This window comes from Mus caroli, chromosome X, assembly GCF_900094665.2.
Source record: "Mus caroli chromosome X, CAROLI_EIJ_v1.1, whole genome shotgun sequence".
In the NCBI taxonomy this organism is placed as follows: Eukaryota; Metazoa; Chordata; class Mammalia; order Rodentia; family Muridae; genus Mus; species Mus caroli.
In genome coordinates this window covers 84,830,662-84,839,793 of record NC_034589.1, presented here as the reverse complement: position 1 = coordinate 84,839,793, position 9,132 = coordinate 84,830,662, and positions in this window count along the sequence as shown.

The following is a 9,132-nucleotide window of genomic DNA, read 5'->3' as shown; positions in this document are numbered from 1 at the left end:
GAAGTTTTCTTCTATAATTTTGTTGAATATATTTGCCAGTCCTTTGAGTTGAAAATCTTCATTCTCATCTACTCCTATTATCCGTAGGTTTGGTCTTCTCATTGTTCCTGGATTTCCTGGATATTTTGAGTTAGGATCTTTTTGGATTTTGTATTTTCTTTGATTGTTGTGCNGATGTTCTCTATGGAGTCTTCTGCACCTGAGATTCTCACTTCCATCTCTTGTATTCTGTTGCTGATGCTCGCATCTATGTTTTCAGATTTCTTTCCTAGGGTTTCTATCTCCAGCGTTGCCTCAATTTGTGTTTTCTTTATTGTGTCTACTTCCCTTTTTATTTCTTGGATGGTTTTATTCAATTCCATCACCTCTTTGGTCTGGTTTGCCTGCAATTCTTTAAGGGATTTTTGTGCTTCCTCTTTAATGTCTTCTAACTGTTTAGCAATGTTCTCCTGTATTTCTTTAAGTGTGTTATTAAAGTCCTTCTTGATGTCCTCTACCATCATCATGAGATATGCTTTTAGATCCGAGTCTAGCTTTTCCGGTGTGTTGGGGTGCCCTGGACTGGGCGAAGTGGGAGTGCTGGTTTCTGATGATGGGGAGTGGCCTTGGTTTCTGTTAGTAAATTATTACGTTTACCTTTTGCCGTCTGGTAATCTCTGGAGTTAGTTGTCATAGTTGTCTCTGTTTAGAGATTATTCTTCTGGTGATTCTGTTAGCTTCTGTCAGCAGACCTGGGAGACAGGATCTCTCCTGTGAGTTTCAATGGTCAGAGCACTCTCTGCAGGCAAGCTCTCCTCTTAGAGGGAAGGTGCATAGATATCTGGTGTTTGGACCTCCTCCTGGCCGAAGATGAAGGCCCAAAACGCGACCTTTCCCAGAAGCTGTGTTGGTTTGGCAGGTCACAGAAGCTATCAGCTTGTTTGGTGCACACTCTCACCTGTGCAGACTATGTTCGGTGGAGTCCCAGAACCAAGATGGCTACCGCCAATCTAGAGGCAAAAGCCTCTCGGGCCATGTGGACACCTGTCCTCTGGACAGGAAGGTGACTGGATGTCTGGGGCCCGAAAAGGGTGCTGCATCAGTAGCTCTGTGGCTCCTGCCTGTCCCAGAAGCTGTCAGCTTCTGTGATGCACACTCTCACCTGTGCAGACTAAGTTCCTAATTTGGTGGAGTCCTGGAACCAAGATGGCTTCCGCAGATCCTGAGGCAAAGGGCTCCCGGGCTGGGTGGACACCTGTTCTCTGGCCTGGATCTTGGCCAGATGTCTAGGGCCCAAAAAGGGGCGCGGCCTCAAATGCTCTGTGGCTTCTGCCTGTCCCACAAGCTGTCAGGTTTTGTGGTGCACACTCTCACCTGTGCAGACTAAGTTCCTAAGTTTGATGGAGTCCCGGAACCAAGATGGCTTCCGCAGATCCTGAGGCAAAGGGCTTCCTGGCCGGGCAGACAGCTGTCCTCTGGCTGGGAGGGTGGCCGGATGTCTGAAGCCTGAAAAGGGCACTGCCTCAGAGGTTCTGTGGCTCCTGCCTATCCCAGAAGCTCTCAGCTTCTGTGGTGCACACTCTCACCTGTGCAGGCTAAGTTCAGTGGAGTCCTGGAACCAAGATAGCTTCCGCTGATCCTGAGGCAAAGGGCTCACTGGCTGGGTGGAGACCTGTCCTCTAGCCGGGAGGGTGGCCGGATCACCTGAAGTCTTAAGATCCCATGGCTGGTGTTGTGAGTAGCTGGCAGGTATCAGCCGACTCTGCGCCCTAGCTACCCGGGTGCTTGTCGGACCGGAAGGGCTAGCCAAGCATTCTGTCATTGAGCTACAGCCCCCGACCTGGATTTCAGTGAGCTATATATCCAGACATGAAGAATTCTTAAACAACTAATCCTATGCAATATTTTCAGGAATGTTCAACTGAAGAAGGAAAACTTAATCTAAATGTGTGTGACATCATCACAAGTACTGAGGATCTGTACTAAATAAAATGTATAAAGGGAGCTAAACACTAAATTTAGTCTCATTCTGCTTCTTAATGGTTTAAACATCAAGAATTATCATTTTTTACTTAAGCCATCATGTTATCCCTTCCATTACAAAATGTATCCACAAACTAAGAAAAACAAAACAACTTTTCATTCTTAGGCTGCTTTTATGGCATACTTTAATCACCTCAATCATAAAAGTAACAAACATTATGTATTTATGTCACTAAATTATATATTTCAATTCATATTTTGCAACGATATTCATAAGCAAGATTGGTCTGAAGTTCTACTTCTTTTGTAAGGCAAAGGAAATAGTCAATAGGACAAATTAGTAACCTACATATTGGGAAAAAATCTTGACTAACTCCACATCCCATAGAAGGCTAATATCCAAAATATATAAAGAACTCAAGAAGATAACCTCCATAAAACCAAATAACCCAATCAAAAAATGGGGTATAAAACTAAACAGAGATTTTACAAGAGAGGAGTCTCCAATGGCTGAGAAGCACTTAAAGAAACGTTCAAAGTTCTTCATCATTAGGAAAATGCAAATCAAAATGACCCTGAGATTCCACCACATACCAATCAGAATGGCTAAGATCAATCAATCAATAAATAAATAAATAACCAACCTTAGGTGACAGCAGATGCTCCTGAGGATTTGTAAGAAGAGGAACACTCAGCTGGGCGTGGTGGCGCACGCCTTTAATCCCAGCACTCGGGAGGCAAAGGCAGGCGGATTTCTGAGTTCGAGGCCAGCCTGGTCTACAAAGTGAGTGCCAGGACAGCCAGGGCTACACAGAGAAACCCTGTCTCGAAAAACCAAAAAAAAAAAAAAAAAAAAAAAAGAAGAGGAACACTCCTCCATTGCTGGTGTGGTTGCAGACTGTTCCAACCACTCTGAAAATCAATCTGGAGGTTCCTCAGAAAATTGGAAATAGATCTACCTGAAGACCCCAATTATACCATTCTTTGTCATATACCCAAAAGATGACCGACCATGCCACAGAGGCAAGTTTTCCACTATGTTCATGGCAGACTTATTTTTGATAGCCAGAAGCTGTAAATGATCCAGATGTCCCACAATGGAAGAAAGATGTCTTAGGCAGGGTTTTTATACCTGCACAAACATCATGACCAAGTAGCAAGTTGGGGAGGAAAGGTTTTGTTTTGTTTGTTTGTTTGTTTGTTTGTTTTTTTCAGCTTATATTTCCACATTGCTATTCATCACCAAAGTAAGTCAGGACTGGAACCGAAGTAAGTCAGGAAGCAGGAGCTAATGCAGAGGCCATGGAGGGATGGTACTTACTAGTTTGCTTCCCCTGGGTTGCTCAGCTTGCTTTTTGTTTGTTTGTTTGTCTTTTGTTTTGTTTTTTGTTTGTTTGTTTGTTTGTTTTGAGACAGGGTTTCTCTGTGTAGCCCTGGCTGTTCTGGAACTCACTTTATAGACCAGGCTGTCCTTGAACTCAGAAATCTGCCTACCTCTGCCTCCTGAGTGCTTGGATTAAAGGTGTGTGCCACCACACCCGGCTCAGCTTGCTTTCTTATAGAACCCAAGACTACCAGCCCAGGGATGGCAACTCGCAAAATGGGTCATCCCACCCTTGATTACTAATTGAGAAAATGCCTTATAGCTGGATCTCATGGAAATATTTCCTCAAGGGAGGCTCCTTTCTCTGTGATAACTCCATCCTGTGTCAAGTTCACACACAAAACCAGCCAGTACAAATGGTTAGAGAAAATGTGGTTCATTTACACAATGGAATACCACTCAGCTATTAAGAATGAAGACATCCTGCAAATACCCATGAAAGGAGTTAAAGAGACAAAGTTTGGAGCTAAGACGAAAGGATTGACTACCCAGAGACTACCCAACCTGGGGATCCACCCCATAATCAGCCACCAAACACAGACACTATTGCATATGCCAGCAAGATTTTGCTGAAGGAAGCCTGATATAGCTGTTTCATATGAGGCTATGCCAGTGCCTGGCAAATACAGAAGTGGATGCTCACAGTCAGCTATAGGATGGAACACAGGAACCCCAATGGGGAAGCTAGAGAAAGCACCCAAGGAGCTGAAGGGGTCTGCAACCCTACAAGTGGAACAATAATATGAACTAACAAGTACCCCTAGAGCTTGTGTCTCTAGCTGCATATGTAGCAGAAGATGGCCTAGTTGGCCATCATTGGGAAAAGACGCCCCTTGGTATTACAAACTTGATATGCCCCAGTAAAGGGGAATGCCAGGGCCAAGAAGTGGGGGTGGGTGAGTAGGGGAGCAGGGTGGGGGGAGGGTATAGGGAACTTTCAGGATAGCATTTGGAATGTAAATAAAGAAAATATCTAATGAAAAAAAAAAAAGAATGAAGACATCATGAGTTTTACAGGCAAATGGATAGAACTAGGAAATGTTGTCCTGAGTGATGTAATTCAGAGTCAAAAGAACATGCATGGTATGTGCTTACTAACAAGTGGATATGAGCTGAAAAATTCCCAGAATATTCAGAATACAATCCATAGAACTCAAGAAGGTTAACAAGCTGAAAGGCCCAATTGAGGATGCCTTAATCCCACTTGGGAGGGAGAAGAAATTGGAGAGAACAGAGGGAGGGATCTGGATGGGAGAGGGGGCATGGAAAGGTAAAGGGAATAATGATCAGGTATTGCAGAGGGTGGGGGGCAGGAGTGAAGCCCTGAGGGACAGTAGAAAGAATGGAGACTGGAAACAAGGGGAGGTAGGAGGTTGGGAAATCATCTAGGATGTACCAGATACCTGGGTGGTTAGATACATTCAGTATTCAGAGGGACCTTAGATGAAATGCCCAACAGTGGGGAGAGGGAACTTGTAGAGTCCATCTCCAGGAGAAAGACAGAACATCATGTGGAGGGATGGGGTGGCCATGCCATAGTCAAAAACTCTGACCCAGAACTTCCCTTGTCTAAAAGAACTTCAGGGACAAAAATAGAGAAGAAACTGAGGAAAAGGAGGTCTAGTGACTGGCTCAAATTGGGATCCAGTTCAAAGAGATGCTTGCTCCAAGGGCTGACACTATTACTGATGCTATGGTGTGTTTATAGACAAGAGCCTAGCATGGCTGCACTTCAAGAGGCCCAACAAGTAACTGAAAGATTCAGATGCATATACTTACATCCAACCAATGGACAGAAGCCAGGAACCCCTTTGGTTGAATTAGTGAAAGGCTGGAAGAAGCTAAGCAGGACCCCCATAGGAAGACCGGAAGTCTCAACTAATCTGGACTCCTGAGAACTCTCAGACAGTGAGGCACCAACCAGGAAGCATACACTAGCTGATATATAGCCCCTGACACATATACAGCAGAGGACTGTCTGGTCTGGCCTCAGTGAGAGAAGATGTACCTAACCCTCAAGCAATTTGAGGCTCTAGGTGGTGAGGAAGTCTTGTGGGGTGGTTGGTGAGTGGGGATCTTCTCTTGGGAACAGGGGAGGAGAAATGGGATGAGGAACTGTAGGAGGGCAGACCAGAGGGGGATAATGACTGGACTGTAAAATAATAATAATAATAATAATAATAATAATAATAATAATAATAACAAATAAAAAGATCCAGAATATTAAAAAATTCATAGATTAGAGAAAAACTTATGTTTACCACTTTGTTTTAAAATACACAAAATACTTACACTTTAAAGTCATTGAAATGATTAAGAGTTTCAAATAGAACACTGTTACTCAAACTTGCTCTAAAACTGTAGACAATTGCAAATGTTAATTGTAGTGTATATGTGATTTTTTATAACTGCGATTGTGCAAGTCTATTTATAGTAGATACAAAATTATAAAAATAGGTAAATGTGCAAAGGTTATGATCAGACAGTTTAAAAATAATAACAACTGGGCAACATAGTTCTTGTTGTAACCATAACTTTCAGGATTCTGAGACAGGAGTATGGCCCCAGACTCCAATCTAATTTGAGGTATATAGTGACTGTAAGTGTAGTTTGAACTATAGAATGGCATCAGGTTGAAAAAACACAAGCAAAATACCTCAACCACAAAAAGAAATGATAAAAAAAAGATTATAAGTACAAAATTATTTAGTGTGTTAAAATTATAAATAATACTTTAACCATTAGTCTGTTAACCTTTATATAATTAAATAACAATAATATTGTCTCAGTCATGTAGGGTGTGCTAAAATTATAAATAATACTTTAACCATTAGTCTGTTAACCTTTATATAATTAAGTAACAATAATATTGTCTCAGTCATGTAGGGTGTGCGAAAGGTCAATTTAAATATTTCTGGCAAATATTTAAGCAAATAAAAAAGTATTGGAACCTGTCTGTTAAATATACATGCAAACTTAAACCCTAAAGACTCTTGACCCAGTAGTTTTTGCTGAGAAATTATCTCATAGTCATATTTTAAAAATCTATGAAAGACACATTTATATTTATATATTTGTATTTATTATCATAAAAATTAATCTACATATCTAACAACTAGAGAATGGTTAGACATACTTTTATATTTATGTTATTATTAAAAGGAGTTGGAGAAGGGACTGAAGGAGCTGAGGGGGTTTGCAGCCCTATCAAGGGAGCAACAGTGTCAACCAGCCAGATACCACAGAGCTCCTATGGACTGGACCACCAATCAAAGACTACCCATGGAAGGACCCATACCTCCAGCCACATATGTGGCAGAGGATGGACTTGGTGGACATCAGTAGAAGGAGCGGCCCTTGGGCCTGAGGGGGTTCAATCCCCCAGTGTAGGGGAATGCCAGGTTGGGAATGTGGGATTAGATAGGTAAGTGGGGGAGCATACTTATAGCAGCAGGGGAGGATGAGATAGGGGGTTTGCAGAGGGGAGACATGGAAAGGGGATAACATTTGAAAAGTAAATAAAGAAAATATCCAATGAAATGAAAGGAAAGGAAGAAAGAAAGAAAGAAAGAAAGAAATAAAGAAAGAAAGAAAGAAAGAAAGAAAGAAAGAAATGTTAACCCACATATCTAACAACTGGAAAATGATTAGAAACTTTTTTGATCCTATTAACCTTCCAGTCTGTATCACCACCTGCACCCATAGCAGATCAGAGTACTTGTGCTCCCATCCAATAGCCTGCCTATCTCCCAGGAGGTCTGCCCTAACCTGGAACATAGCTGAGACCACTGCCCCAATACACACACCAGCTGCGACCCTGACAGAACTCAGAATATGTAGGATCTATACTTTTTTGCCTGAGCCCTATTGCCCTTCATATCTGCACCTCCACCTGCACTATTAGGAGCTTGACATGCCTGACCCCCACGCCCCTCAGACCCCACAGTCTGCCTGTCTCCCTTGAGATCTGCCATAATCAGGGTCACAGGAGGCCTGCCCTAACCTGACACAAGACTGCCTGCCTCCCAGGAGTGATCTAACCCAGGTCACACAGCTCTGTGTGCCTCCAAGGAGGCTTGCTCCAATCTGAGACACCCAGGCCAGTTAACAACTGAGATAACCAGATTGCAAAAGGCAAGGCCAAGAACAAAAGCAACAGAAGCCAATGTAATTTGGTAACATCAGAACCCCATTCTCGTACTACAGCAAGCCCTGGAAAACTTGCACCTGGAAAGCAAGATTCTGAAATAAAATTCCATCTCATGATAATTATAGAGGCCTTTAAGGAGGACATAAATAACCCCCTTAAAGAAATAAAGAAAAATGCAGGTAATCAGTTAGAAACCCTTATAGAGGAAACAATTAAATCCCTTAAAGAAATAAAGAAAAATACAAACAGGTGAAGAAATTGAACAAAAAGGTCCAAGATCTAAAAATGGAAATAGAAACAATAAAGAAATACATAAATGGAGGTAATCCTGGAGAAGGAAAACTTAGAAAAGGGAACAGGAACTACAGATGCAAGCATCAACAACGGAATATAAAAGATAGAAGACAGAATCTCAGGTGTAGAAGATACCCTAGAATAAATTGACATACTAGTCAAAGAAAAGGCCAAGTGTAAAAAGTTTCTAACCTAAAACATCCAGGAAATTTGGGACACAATGAAAAGGCCAAATCTAAGAATAATAGGAATAGAAGAGGGTGAAGATTTCCAGGCCAAAAAAACAAAAAACATCCTCAACAAAATCATAGAAGAAAACTTCCCTAAGTTAAAGAAAGTGATGTCCATGAACATATGATAAGCCTATAGAGCACCAAATTCATTGGAGCATAAAAGAAAATTCTCCTGCCACATAATAGTCAAAACACTAAATGCACAGAACATTACTGATGCTATGGTGTGCTTACAGACAGTAACCTAGCATGGTAGCTAAAGAATCAGATGCAGATACTTACACCCAACCAATGGGCAGAATCTAGAGACCCCTCAGATTGAATTAGGGACAGGCTGGAAGAAGCTGAGGAGGAGGGAAACTCCATAGGAAGACCAGTAGTTTCAAGTAAATTGGAACTCCAAGATCTCTTCGACACGGAGCCACCAATTGGGCAACATACACCAGCTAATATCAGGCCCTTGACACATACACAGTAGAGGACTGTCTGGTCTGGGCTCAGTGAGAGAAGATTCACCTAACCCTAAAGGGATTTGAGACTCCAGGATATGGGGAGGTCTGCTAGGGTAGGAGGGCATCCTCTTGGAGAAGTCCAGGAGATGTGGGATGAAGAACAGTAAGAGGCAAGACTAGGAGGGGGATAAGGACTGGACTGTAGGAAAAGATTAAAGAATAATTATAAGTTCTTGAGGCTTTTTGTATATTTTGGATATTAGTCCTCTATAGGATGGAGTGTAGTTAAAGGTCTTTCCCTAATCTGTGGGTTGCCATTTTTTGTTTGTTTGTTTGTTTCTATTGACAGTGTCCTTGCCTTACAGAAGCTTTTCAATTTTATGAGGTAGCATTTGTTGATTGTTGATCTTAGAGCATAAGCCATTGGTATTCTGTTCAGGAAATTTTCCACTGTGCCCATGTGCTCAAGGGTCTTCTCTATTTTCTTCTCTATTAGTTTCAGTGTATCTAGTATTAGGTGGAGGTCCTTGATCCACTTGAACTTGAGCTTTATACAAGGAGATAAGAAAGGATCAATTTGCATTCTTCTACATGCTGATCGCCAGTTGAACCAGCACCATTTGTTGAAAATGCTTTTTTTTTTTTTTTTTTTAACTA